Here is a 14,260-nt window from a genome sequence, read left to right as displayed (position 1 = left end):
ATCTCTACAGATTGCACGGTTAGATGAAGGGCAAGGTATAGAGGCCACATTTATTAGGAACAATGCAAAATATCACAATACATGTCGCCTTAGATACAACAATCAAATGCTACAAAGAGCTGAGAAGAGAGCTTCTGCAACTGATGAGCATGACACTGCAAAACGAATAAAAATTAGTTTAAGATCCTCATTCAGTGATGACATCGATAAGACTAAATGTTTCTTTTGTGGAGAACCTGCAGGTAGTGAGACACTTCATGAGGCTGCTACATTTCAAATTGATGAAAAAGTGTGCCATTGTCCTCAATGACACCAAGCTTCTGGCACAGCTCAGTGGAGGTGACATGGTGGCTTTAGAGGCCAAGTATCATTCCAAATGCTTGGCCTCTTTGTACAATAGAGCTAGATCCCAAATCAAGGACACCTCACCAGGTGAAGAGCAGTTAGGACCAGATGTATCTAGTATGGTCTTTGCAGAACTTGTCATGTACATAGAAGAAGTGAGAATAGATGCAGCCACAGCACCAGTCTTCAAGCTGTCAGAGCTTACTCAACTGTGCACATCTAGAATGAAACAGCTTGGCGTTCCATTAACTTCTCGGCTGTCAAGTACAAGACTCAAGGAAAGGCTGTTAGCCCAGTTTACAGCTATGCGTGCCCAGAAGAGAGGGTGGGATGTTCTGTTGTTTTTTGATGATGACATTGGTGCTGCTTTGACGAAGGCATGTGAGCTGGATAATGACCAGGATGCAGTGCATTTAGCAAGAGCTGCAAAAATTGTTCGACGTCAAATGTTTAGGGATTCAAAACCATTCACTGGGTTCTCAGAGGAATGCCTTGAAAATTCTACATCTCCATTGCTTTTGACACTGGTAAACATGATTCTTCAAGGGCCGAGTATTAAAGATCAAATGGAGGAGAATACTCCAGCTGCGCTGACTATTGCCCATATGATAAAATTTAACAGTGTTAAGAGACGGACTGGTGTAGCTGTTAGGCATAGCGGTGCACAGGAGACAGCCACTCCCATATACATTGGGCTTATGTTGCATGCACACACACGCAAGAAGGAATTGATTGACAAGCTCTCTCACTTGGGAGTGTGCATTACATACGATCGTGTCCTCAGTTTGTCAGCAGAGATGGGAAACCGTGTTTGTAGTCTTTACAGAGATGAAAATGTGGTCTGTCCACCAATAATGCGGGGTAATGTATTCACAACTGCGGCTGTTGATAATGTTGATCATAATCCATCTTCAACAACAGCTAAGAATTCTTTTCACGGAACCTCCATCTCCCTCTTTCAACATCTGTCTTCAGAGAGGGAAAAACTTGAGCAGGCACAATGCTGGGTATATTAAGCAGGAGTGTGAATGGCTAGAATATGTCAGATCAACAAGTGACAAAGCTGGAGATCTCAGTGATTTGTCATGGGCTGCATACCATGCAAGTCAGCAGTCATTGGACATTGATGCCACATGCATTACATCGCTATTACCTCTTTTCCTTGAGAATGCACACACAGTTGCAATGATCAGGCACTCAATGGATGTCATCAGAAATGCAATTAATCATTTGCATCCAGAGCAAACCCCTGTGATTGCCTTTGACCAGCCACTATTTGCCTTGGCCAAGCAAATACAGTGTAAGTGGCCAGATAGATATGGTGAAATTGTGATTCTTTTTAGGGGTCTCCACATTGAGATGGCATTCTTGAGGACTTTAGGAGACTGGCTGCAAGGAAGTGGTTGGGTAGAGGCTCTTGTTCAAGCAGACATTACCACAACAGGCACAGCTGACTCTTTCTTAAAAGTGGCCCATGTTGCTCGTACGAAGAGAGCCCACCAAGTAACAGTGGCTGCATTGTACATTTTGCAACGTGCTGCATATGATAATTACATGAATATGCATTCCTCCAGTGATGTGCTGAGCTTTGATGAATGGTGCAAGAGGCAAAAAGATACAGTCCCACAGTTTCAGTATTGGGCCACAGTTATGGAGCTTGAGCTGTCTTTTTTGATCTTTGTAAGGTCTCTGCGGCTGGGCTCTTTTAACATGTATCTTGATGCCTTGACTGACCTCACACCATGGTTTTTCGCCCTTGATCATACCAATTATGCCAGATGGATTCCGGTACATTTGAGGGACATGGCAGAGCTCCCCACCAAGCATCCACAAGTTTACAAGGAGTTCTTGGCTGGCAATTTTGTTGTGCAGAAGACGAAGAGAGTGTTCTCTGCAATTCCCATCGATCAAGCCCATGAGCAGAATAATGCCCGTGTGAAGGGGGATGGTGGAGCCGTTGGCTTGCTAGACAATCCTAGTGCACTGCGGCGGTGGATGGTTGCTGGGCCTGAAGTGGCTAGGGTTATCCAAGAATTTGAAGAGGCAAATCAGAGTGGCCCTAAGGACAGAATTAGGCATCACCATGATCAAAGCCCAAGTGTCCAAGTGAAATTTGCTAGGGATGTTCAGTGCCTTGTAAAGGTGATCCAAGAACTTGGGAACCCATTTGAAGAGGAGAGCAGGGATATCATTGTGCTTGATTCAAAAGAAATAGCTGACCCTTGTGCGGTAAAGACTAATGTTCATCAAATTGGACAAAGATCAATTCAAGGCATTTACACTCGATCGCCTAGTGAATAGAACAAAATCCATTTATGATCCCATTTGTCACAATAAATTGAAGGTCTTCCGAACAAGTTCTATGAAAACTCCCAGCAACAGTCAACAAAGATTAGTGACTCTCAGAAATGATATGGAACTCTTTTCAAGGCTTTACATAGGTTGCCAGAACAGGGATGGAAATCTTGAGGAATTCTTCCGCCATGAAAATCAACCCTGCCCTCCTGCTTTCTCTGAGAATGGCAAGCTCAGCCAGTGTACCAAGAGTGACCTCCTGTTTTGTCTTGAAGAAGGTTGTCCTCCCAAGTCAGAGGCTACCAATGTCTCCTGTGTTGTCCTTGATGGAGCAGCAATCATACAAATGCTCAAGCCTACTGGCTCAAGAAGATTTGCAGAGTATGCCCATCAAGTGTTCCTTCCTTATATTTCCTTGTGTCATCAAAAATCAACTCGTGTTGACTTGGTATGGGACAGGTACTTTGCCGACTCCATCAAAGGCACTGCAAGAGCAAAGCGTGGTAAAGGGATCCGCAGGCGTGTATGTGCTGAAGCAGCTTTGCCAGCGAACTGGCAGAGCTTTCTAAGGGTGGATCAAAATAAAACAGATCTTTTTCAATACCTTTCAGACATCTTGGTTAAGTCATTTGACCACGGAGAGAAGCAACTTGTCATTACTCAGGGAGGTAACATCCTCTGCAAGCCACAGCTGCCTGACATATGTGCTTTATCTCCATGCAACCATGAGGAAGCAGATAGCAGGATGATTTTGCATGCATCTCATGCTGCGCAGAATGGCCATCAAAAGATCATGATTCGAACTGTTGATACAGATGTCGTAGTGCTGGCAGTTTCTGTGGTGCAAAGCCTTGGTGACACTGAACTCTGGGTTGCAATTGGAACAGGGAAAAATTTAAGGCACATTGCAGCACATGAAATTGCACACAGCCTTGGTCCTGAGAAGGCACGTGCACTTCCAATGTTTCATGCTCTGACTGGTTGTGGCTCAGTGTCTAGCTTTGTTGGTTACGGGAAAAAAACAGCATGGGCAACATGGAAAGTCCTCCCCGAACTTACTCAGGCATTGTTGGAATTGAGCTGTGCTCCATCTGATATTCCCTCACATATATCAGAGACAATTGAAAGGTTCACAGTTCTGCTGTATGACAGAACCAGTACATGTGAGAACGTGAACACGGCTAGGAAAAAGCTTTTTTCAAAAAGGCACAGTGTTCGCCGAATTCCACCAACAAACGCAGCTCTTGAACAGCATGTGAAAAGGGCAACATATCAGGGTGGTCATATTTGGGGCCAAGTATTACTGCCTTCTCCTCATTTGCCTTGTCCATCTAAATGGGGGTGGGTCAAAACAGAGGATGGCAGTTTTGAACCATACTGGACCTCACTTGCTGAAGCATCTAAAGCCTGCTATGAACTTATTGCATGCAAATGTACAAAAGGCTGTATTAAGCAATGCAAATGCAGAGCAGCATCACTGCAGTGTACTGCTTTATGTTTATGTGAGGGAGAATGTCAGAGAGTGTAAAGCTGTGTTAATCATTTTTTTGCTTCTTGACCAAGATAAAAGTGGTCATTGAATTCAGCATGGAATTTTATAATCTTATATGTTATGTCCTTTATTAAATCTTGTGTTAATATTCAAAGCTCAACTGCTGAAGAGTTGAACTACTGGTTCTTTGTTCTGTTTCTTGTTATGCAGGCCTACATTAAAAAAAAATTAATTTTTTTTAAAAAAAAAACCCTAATCCTAATGAGCTGGCACCTTGCCGTGGTGGATTAGCTTGCGTGTCTCTTTCCATGTCAGCTGTTTAAAAACAGTTGACCTTTTTGTATCACCATTGGTGAATTGCTTTGGTAGAGACCAGACAAAGATCAGCTCTTAATCACTTGTCACTGTGATGTCTAATTTTGATCACATAACATGAATGTACAGATAATTCATTAACCCATGTATAGTAATATTTAGCATTACAGGAGCAAATTTTAAAACATATCTTATATTTTAAAGTTTAAAGACCTTCTTTGTGAAAGTGTGCTCATATTTACATGTATTTATGGTGAAATATGTTATTGCATTTTATGTTTCTGGCAGCTTTTAATCCATTATCCCATTACGAAATCCATATTTGGCGGCCATTTTGAAAAATGCACCAAGCAAAGATCCTTTCAATTTTTATAAACTTTTATAAACCCAGCCAATATAATCACAATGAACACATCCAAAAAAAAATCTTTAACATATATATAACAACTGCAAAGCGTCTAATTTGTAAACAAAATGATTTACGCACTCAATCCAGCATAAACTCCGGCACAATTTGCATATTTTTAAACTCTCAAAACAGACGTCACATCCCGAACCTCACAGCAATTGGCTGCCGACCGCATTTTTCGCTTGATATTTGCATAAAGTCGAGAACTGCCCAACATTTTGACGCTCTCGGTCGCTCTCAACGCTTTCTCCGGTCCGCTGTCAATCCCAAAATGCACTGCGCGAGCGTGAAGCTCGACTTCCATAGGAATGAATTGAAAACGCTCCGCTCGCACCGTGCCAGTGGACACACACCGTTAGGCTTGGCGGCTTGAGGCTTTGCCGCCTTCGGTTTCGCCGCCTTGGCCTTCTTCGGGCTCTTGGCTGCTTTCTTCGCGGCCGCGGGCTTCTTCGCCTTCTTGGGGCTCTTCGTTGCCTTCTTAGCGGCCTTGGCGGCGGGTTTCTTGGCCTTCTTGGGTGATTTCTTCTCGGCTGCGGGCTTCTTTGCTGCGGCGCTCTTGGGCTTCTTGGCGGCGGGTTTCTTGGCCTTCTTGGGTGATTTCTTCTCGGCTGCGGGCTTCTTTGCTGCGGCGCTCTTGGGCTTCTTGGCGGCGGGTTTCTTGGCCTTCTTGGGTGATTTCTTCGCGGCTGCGGGCTTCTTTGCTGCGGCGTTCTTGGGCTTCTTGGCGGCGGGTTTCTTGGCCTTCTTGGGTGATTTCTTCGCGGCTGCGGGCTTCTTTGCTGCGGCGCTCTTGGGCTTCTTGGCGGCGGGTTTCTTGGCCTTCTTGGGTGATTTCTTCGCGGCTGCGGGCTTCTTTGCTGCGGCGCTCTTGGGCTTCTTGGCAGCGGCGGGTTTCTTGGACGCGGGCTTCTTCTTGCTCTCGGCTTGCTGCTTGTTGAGCTTGAAGGAGCCCGAGGCGCCGGTTCCCTTGACCTGCACCAGAGTGCCTTTAGTCACCAGGCTCTTGATGGCGATCTTGACGCGGGAGTTGTTCTTCTCCACGTCGTAACCGCTGGCAGCGAGCGCCTTCTTCAGCGCGGCGAGAGACCGCTCCTCTCCTTGGACGCGGACACCGCTTTGACGATCAGCTCGCCAACGCCGGGACCTGCTGTCTTGGCTTTCGCAGTAGCGGACTTCTTCTTGGGCGCTTTGGCCGGGGCGGGGGAGGTTTCTGCCATCTCTCTCTCTCTCTGATCGGATGATGATCCACAGGCTTTCAGCGATCAATGATCAGCGCGCGTGGCGCTGCGCTCTCACGGTGCGTGTCCACTACAGTGGCAAAAGTCCGCTCAGTGCCGCTAGCAACACTATAACGCCTCCGCTTTGGGGTGAGTGTGTTTAATCTAAGTTTTTTTCAACAGACGGACAGTATAATCACCAGCGATTTACGCGATTACATTTAGAAATAGACACGATGTATGGCTATTACCAAATAAAATGAAGTTATTATCAATCAACACATTTACACTGTTTAGACATGGCATGTAGGCTATGGATTTACACAGCAAATTATAATTGTTCGCAGTCGGAGGATATTAAGGCCCTACTTCATTTCCCGTGCTCCGCTCCGTCTTAAACTGCTCAGTGAGCGCGGAAAGACGCGTTCAGCATGTGCGCACTATAGTGTATTGGGTTTTGTTTTCAAGCGCTCAAGTCACTACTTTTGACTGATTATAGCCCACGCTCGCACTGGCCAGACAGTGGAAATGCTGCTAATAATTTCTGGATATCTGGCATATAACTGAACAAAACAAACAAACAAACGAAACCAGGTAACGGTACTGGAGGGGGGCCCCTACCGAGCTGCAGTCCAGTCCAGTCCAGCCCAGTCCAGCAGGCTATCCAGCTGCAGCGCCAACACACGTCTCAGGACACACGATCCAGGCCACACGTCTCAGGCCGGAAGTGAGGGGGCGGAGTTATTAAAACATAACATGTCGGAGAGAGCACACAGTTTTATTTCTTCTGTGGGAAGGTTACACTTATTTTTCAACTTTTACTAATATGGAAATCAAAAGTTGTAGGCCTATTTATTACAATATCAAGCTTCATGCAGCAGAGCACCTCAAACATGCGCCGGGAAGGGAGGGAGGAGGAGGGCATACAGGGGTGTAAGAATTTTGTGTAGTTTAGGGACATTATATTTTTTTTTTGTTCACTTGCCAGTTCACTGTAATAGATTTGTTTTATCAGCCTGTTCAGATTTTGCTGAAAACCATTAAAGATGGAAAAAAAATATTGTCATTTCAAACTATTTATTTATTTTTTGGTTCGTTCAAAGCGACGCATGCATAGTGCTTTTAGCTTCAGAGCCGACCGGTTGTGTCCTCTCTGAGTGAATGAGCTTTAAGATTGTATCTATCTTACGCTCTACGAGTCTGCTGTTTCGGGAGGGGATCTCTCTGTGTTGGTGAGACGGCGTTTCAGCGACCGCTTGATTTCCTGTCTGCCGGCTGCGTCTACACGCTGTTAATTCAAAAGCTGTTTTCATAGCTGGTAAACGGTTGAATTCGACACGTCTCCGTTCCCTGTACTCAGGGAACGAGGGTTACATACATAACCGAGACGTTTTATTTGTGCCCTTCAATGTATACACTGTAAAAAATAAAATCGTAAAAAAACGGTCAATGACTGTCAGCTACGGCTGCCAAACAAAAACCGTAAAAATAAAGTAAAATATCCTAATTTAAATAAGCGCAAAATACTTTTACAGAAATCTTCATTAATCTTTTTTAACAGAAACACACAGTTAAAACACAGTTACTTCACATTTATTTTCTGAATTTTTACTGAAAAACATGCAGTTAACTACATGCATGATTTGCTGTGACTATACATCACTGTATCAGCAACTACACAGTTACTGTCTGTTAAAGGGGTCATATAATGTCATTTTTGTACAAGCTAATATGATTCTTTAGGGTCTAAATTAAAAGTTTGTAATATACTTTAATTAAAAATTCTCATTAGTATTGTAAGAAAACACTCATTTTACCTGGTCAAAAACAGCTCTGTTTTCAGCACGCATGTGTCTTTAAATGATAATGAGCTTTGCTCGCCCCGCCCCTCTGTTCTGTGCGTACACCGTTTGTAACACAATAACGTTTCGTTCATTATAAACGTGGGATTATGAATTATATTGATAACGTCGTACATAGAAAACATGCCATAATGTACCCTGAGTGTAAAAATAGCCACATTCATCGTGAAGCGTGCAAGCTATTTGCAAAGATTAATATAAAGATTAATATAAAGGTCAATAAAACGTTACACTCACTTGTTCTTCTGGAGGTTCAGCAGGAACACGAATAGTTGGTACTGATCCTTTTTTCAGGAGCAGCTTCTTAGCAAAAACAGCTTTATACTGACCCTCGTTTGTAAAGCAGTCTGGTGTGTGAAATGATTCGCGCAAACATGACAGCATTGACGTTGTGGGGAATATTCCCTTCGAAAACAAACTCAGCCACTGCGTCTTCAGCTGTACGGATTTAGAAACATCATCAATATGACAGCTGTGTTCGTTATTACACCCAAGAACAGAACACCACAATCGTTAGACGCCATTCTACTCAGCACTCCAGCTATCAACAATAGCCGCGTTTCCACTGTCGGGCCAGGGCCGGGCCGTGCTAGAGCGTGCCAGGGCCAGTCGCGTTTCCACTGTCACTTCCGGGGCTTGATCGGGGCTTACTCGGGGCCAACGGCCAGGATTTCTGGCCCGTCGAATACCTTGGGCCAAAGTGGGCCAGCTCGGGCTAGAGGAGTGGTTACCAACAGAGGCGGAGTTCACCTGAGTCGAGAGACGGCAGCGCCGAATGATTCTGTCAGCATTAAAGACTTTTAAAATAATTTAACTCGCGTTCATGTTTGAATGCCTTCTGTTTGTGATGCAAAAGACTATGCGCGCTAACCGTTACCATAGTAAACATAGTAAACGCTTGAAGATACGCATAGTAAAAAAAAACATAGTGAACGCTTGAAGAAATCAGACCAATCTTAAAGGCTATCACAGTCATGGTTTTATTTTATCTGTCAGTAGCCTACGTCTCGTCTCTTTAAACCGGACTATCATAAAATAAAGTAACTTTTTTTTCGGGAGCTTCCTCTGTTTCTCTGACTGAAAATATCTGTATGGGAGTCGAGAGAATGCTAAAGCTCATCAGGTCATATGGCATATATTTGTAGAAATTATCATTCTTTCTAAATGTGATGTAAATATGTGTCCTGTAACTACCAGATAAAGAAACAGACGCGACTCAAAAAGTAAGTGTGTCCTCTTTCTTTTGTGAAATAGACCTAACGGTAATTTATTTCTGAGTGACTAATGTGCAATTTTGACATAAATTAATTCATTATGATCAATGTATCACTTTTTATTGTAAACCTGTGGTAAAACATCGATGCTTGGGTTTTAAATATTCAAGTAAACAAAACAAAAAAATTCCAGCAAATGGCCGAACGGCTAATGAACGCGCGTTGGCGCGTGCTATGATTGACAGCTCGCTCACGAGGGCGGGTCTGTGTTGAAACGCTGCTGTCAATCACCCATCGTGGGAGGGGCGTCGATATTGTGACGTCACAATATCGAACAGCTTGATTTGAGACAGGAGGAAACATATAAGAAGATTAAAAAAAACCCACTGGATGGATTTTTATCATTTTATGATGGTTGTGTACAGGCACTGCCAACACACATTTCAGTACAATCAACTTGTAAATGTGCATGTACCATTATATGACCCCTTTAAATAAAGCAACATGCAGCATTTCTTCAGTGTTTCTGTGCTCATCCTGGACTGAAGCTCAGGCTCTACTCTTCAACACAATGGTGACACACAAAACACACCATACAGAAACACTTTAAACCCCAACAGAACATTAAACACTACAGATCTCAGGATCTCAGCATCTTCACTTATTACAATCCAGACTTTATTTCTTTCATACTAACATACTTATTGAGAATTAACAGAGGTTTAGAAGTTGAAGTTTTATTGAAAAGAAAATAATAAAGTTTGATATCACCATGATGGAGATCAGTGTTTGCTTTAGTTGGGCTCTTGACCTTTTAGTGTTTAACTTAAGTTTTTCTCTGGTTGCTATAACTGTGTGTCTCTGATGCATATTAGTTATGGTAGGAATCCAAGAGAAACTCAGATCAGATGATGTTGGTCACTTTCTAGTGATAATAGTCATCATGTAGTGTCCTGCTTCATTGATACCATCTGAAGTGTAATATCTGTTTAAGTCATTAAATATTAGTTGTTCATTTTGCATGATAAAACTGCTATAGAAGATCCTGCAGTGCTGTGATACTCAGATCTTATTTTATGAAGTCATTATACAGAAAATGTTTTGACAGGATCATATAGACTCACTCAGACATCAAGATTCACAACAATGGTGACAATGAAAAAAAAAACTGAATTACTATAAAGTCACAAAAAGGCTTTGTTGGTTGTCACCATTGTTGAGATTCATATGTTGATTCTAGATGTCTCTATACTACAAAAAAAAATCAACCAGCTCAAAACTTTTTCTGTATAATATATATATATATTTTTTTTTATTTCAGATTGTTATAATACTGATGCCACAATATTTCAAGGGTCATGTGAAAAAATTTGATATTAATTATAGACTATGTATAAAGCTAAATTCCATCTACATATTATAAGCTACTATATTCAGAGATTTGACTGTCGTATCAGTGAATCAGATCATCATATGATGATTATAACACCACCAATGAATGACCAAGATCATCTGATATATTCTCCAGCATTTATTGCTATAACAAATGTATATCAAATACACAGTTAAAGCAACCAGAAAAACACAAAAGTTAAAAACTCAAGGGTCATGAGCCCAACTAAAGCAGACACTGATCTCAATCATGGTGACATCAAATTTATTTAAAAGTTTTTTTACACTTTATTTAAATTAGCATATTTTACTTTAATTTTAAGGTTTTTTGTTTGGCAGCCGCAGCTGCCAGTCATTTGACCATTTTTTTACGATTTGTTTTACAATGAAGGAATATGATCGTGATTATTCAGGAAATACCTGTAAAATAACAGTGTTTTTCAGTTTATTTAATTTAGGATGTTTTACAGTTTTTTGGGGAGCTGACAGTCATTTGACCATTTTATCATTTAACTGTTTTGTTTCTGTTAAATTACAGATTATATTTGTAATTTTACATACATTTTTATGTAATTTAAGAAAACAGAAAAAATACTGTATGAAAAATACAATCAATTTTCTGTATAAAAAATGTGAATTACTGTAATTTGTCATTAATGTCACAATACCTAAAATAACAGCTGAATTTTTATTTTACAGATATTATTTGTAATTTTACAGTGTTTTGAGTACAATTTAAAATGAAAGAAAATGATCGTCAAAAAATCACAGTTATTTTCTGTAAAATTAGGATTTTTTTTTTTTACAGTGTAGGAAATCTGTTTTCTCTTAAAATATTTATATACTCCGTTATTTCTGTATAGTGCTGTTAACTCTGTAAACTACATAAACGTGTTATCACTGTGTTTTTGTTGTTGTTTTAGCTCCAGTGAATACAAATAAGCCAATAAAGCAAGAAATACTGATGTGGCAGAACAAGGTGGAAGTATTACACAATAAAGTGAATGAGTTGGAAGCCCTGAACAGTGAGCTTCGGCAGCAAGTAGTGGAGCTTTCAGCACAGCAAAGTAACGGGCCATTATATTTGAATATAGATGGACATTGGGGCCAGATATTCTCGAGGAGAAGGGCTTATTCCACGATCTCGACACCTCGGTGGCAGACTCCGGCGTAGAGGCTGTGACTGAGTCTGCAGGAAGCGCTCATCAAGCTTGCTTTTTTTAGTCGCTTCCTGCATTTCTGGTGGCCAATCGATCTTTCATTTGGCCACGGCTCTGGTCACCACCTCTAGCAGCTCCTCAAAGGCAGGGGAATGGGGTGGTGAATTTTCACATTCCCCTGCCTCGATGCCCAAAATATCCAGCTCCTCGGAACCGGATAATTCGAGCATCGGTTCCGTTACAAGGGCGGAAGAAGCCGCAGCTCGGGCTTCCGCACCCTGAGCCGAACTCATGGAGCTAGCTTCAGAATGTTGAGAAAGGGCCGAAGCCGTCTCAACGTCATCTGCTAGCTCCCTTTGCGATCCCCATGAATGCAGACGTCGCGCCGCCCCGGCAGACGCGGGACCTGATCCACGGGGAGCGCGAGCCTGACCAGTCTCGTCAAACATGGCCCGGCGGGAGCGGAGCGTTCTCAGGGGCAGTGTTTCACAGCACAGACAGCACCAAATAAGACAAACAGGTTGACATAGAACGCTTGCTGAAGAAGCTAACATTTCCTGGTTCCTGTGACCCTTTATAGCTTCCGGATCACCGTCACATGCGACGTCACGAGTGATGCAATACCAATCGAGATTGGAATAATTCCATAGTTGACTTCAGACGCTTCATGCCGAAGGATTCCCCAAAGCGTCGAGCATCGATGCAGCGGGAGTTCCCTTACGAAAGGGAACAGCATTTTCTTGGAATTTGGAGGGCTCTTGTTTTGGAATACAACATCAGAGTGTCCTGAAACGGTGCAGGAGACACTGTGAGAAGGTGTACTCTCCACCTGAGGTGGAACTAGTTTGTGGAAACTAGGATTTTTTAAAATGATTTTCTGAATAAGAAGCATACACTTATCCAGGACTTCTAATGTTATTTCTGGCACCTTCTTTCGAGGGCTTCCAGATTGAGTGAAGGCCATTCGGTGCTCTTGGTTCACAATGAGAGCTTGTCTGTCCTCCTTATCTGCGGTTCTCAAACACCTGCATGATAACAGGCGTGTCATTCAGTTCCAATGTTTTTCCAACATTCCAACATGTCTACTAGCACCTATTATTTATAATTAGCTCAGTTTAAATTATTCAAAATTAACTATAGTTTAGATTGCTTTCTCCACTCTTCTACCTGTCGATTGACCATCCTTGTCCAGTTTCTCTCCCAATTTTTTCCAGTCTTTATAGTCTTTCTTTCTGCATATTAGAATATATCACTATCTAATATAATAGATACTGCGATGTTTTCCACAATCTTAATCTATTTTATGTGACTCTCTTTAATATTATTGGCCTCTATATGCTCCATATGCTATCATCATGTATTCCCTGATTAATATCACTCATATTAATGCATATTGTCACTTTTAAATAAGCCAATGCTGTGTACAAAAAATAATACTTCCCATTAGCGTATATATATATATATCATGATATTTAGGAATTTAAAAAAAAACAAACATGTTTTTCTACACTGTTAACCCTTGCTGTAAAATTCTGACAATATTATACCATTTTCCATTAAAACAGTAATATACCGTAGAAAATAAAAGTAGCCTACAGGAATATACTGTGAATTAACAGTGCTCAAAGTCGACACTCAGAGGCTGTTTTCCCAATCACACCCTATACCCTCATTCACTATTCCCTACATTAGTTCACTAATATAGTCCACTTGAATGAAAAGAAGTGAGTGAATTGAGACACTGATGAACACCTGATAAGCAGAATCACTGAAGGACAGAGAAACAAGAACAGAAAAAAGAGAAACACAAAAACTACAACTGACTTCCAGCCACACTGAGTGTGAAACCAGTTTACAAACCAGTTTACGATTATTTATTTACAAAAGATTATTTACATTATTTACAAAAGTTCTTGTTGAGAATTAACAGAGATTTAGTTATTAATAAAATTTGTTGTCACCATGATGGAGATCAGTATTTGCTTTAGTTGGTCTCTTGTCCCTGGACTTCTTACCATTCATCTCCCTCTGGCTGCTGTAACAGTGAGTTTATAAAACACTTTTGTTATGGCAAGAAAGAGCCAAGAGGAAGATGATCAGGTGTTTATGGCTTTTGTGATGATGTCACAATCATCCTAGACATGTCTGATTCTCTGATCTTTTCTGTATTTATTCTTTGAATTTATGGGTATTTCATATTTAGCATATATCTGTGAATCTACAAAATGAAATCAATATTTCTGTAATCAGGTCTTCTAAAGAATATTGTAATCATATAGTGCATTCAATTTTATTTTACTCCTGCTTGACTCAGACCCACACAGATATCAACAATCAGCACATGAATCTCAACAATGGTGAAAAGTTTCATGTCGCAATGCATGCTGGGTTCCAGGATAATATAAAACTCCCAGCATGCACTGCGGCATGAATAATAATAATAATAATAAAAAAATATTGCCACCATTGTTGAGATTCATGTGCTAAATTGTGATATCTCGGTGTTTCTAAAACACAGTGTAGCTCTGTTTCTCTGGTTATGCATCATGTGTTAAAAAA

The 14,260-nt window shown here is 41.4% G+C and overlaps 1 pseudogene across 1 annotated transcript; it reads right to left on the bottom strand.

Annotated features, from left to right (window-relative positions):
* Window positions 1-3,349: 3,349 nt before the first annotated feature.
* Window positions 3,350-6,073, bottom strand: LOC311090448 (annotated as a pseudogene). Its single transcript has 2 exons — window positions 5,210-6,073; window positions 3,350-3,507 (listed from the first exon to the last, which is right to left on the bottom strand). The product of its transcript is annotated as an uncharacterized misc_RNA (transcript).
* Window positions 6,074-14,260: the final 8,187 nt, after the last annotated feature.

This window comes from Abramis brama (genome assembly GCF_963993115.1).
Source record: "Abramis brama genome assembly, chromosome: 10".
Lineage (NCBI taxonomy): Eukaryota > Metazoa > Chordata > Actinopteri > Cypriniformes > Leuciscidae > Abramis > Abramis brama.
The sequence above is the reverse complement of the archived record's forward strand: the minus strand, read 5'-3'. Positions and strand labels throughout refer to the sequence as shown.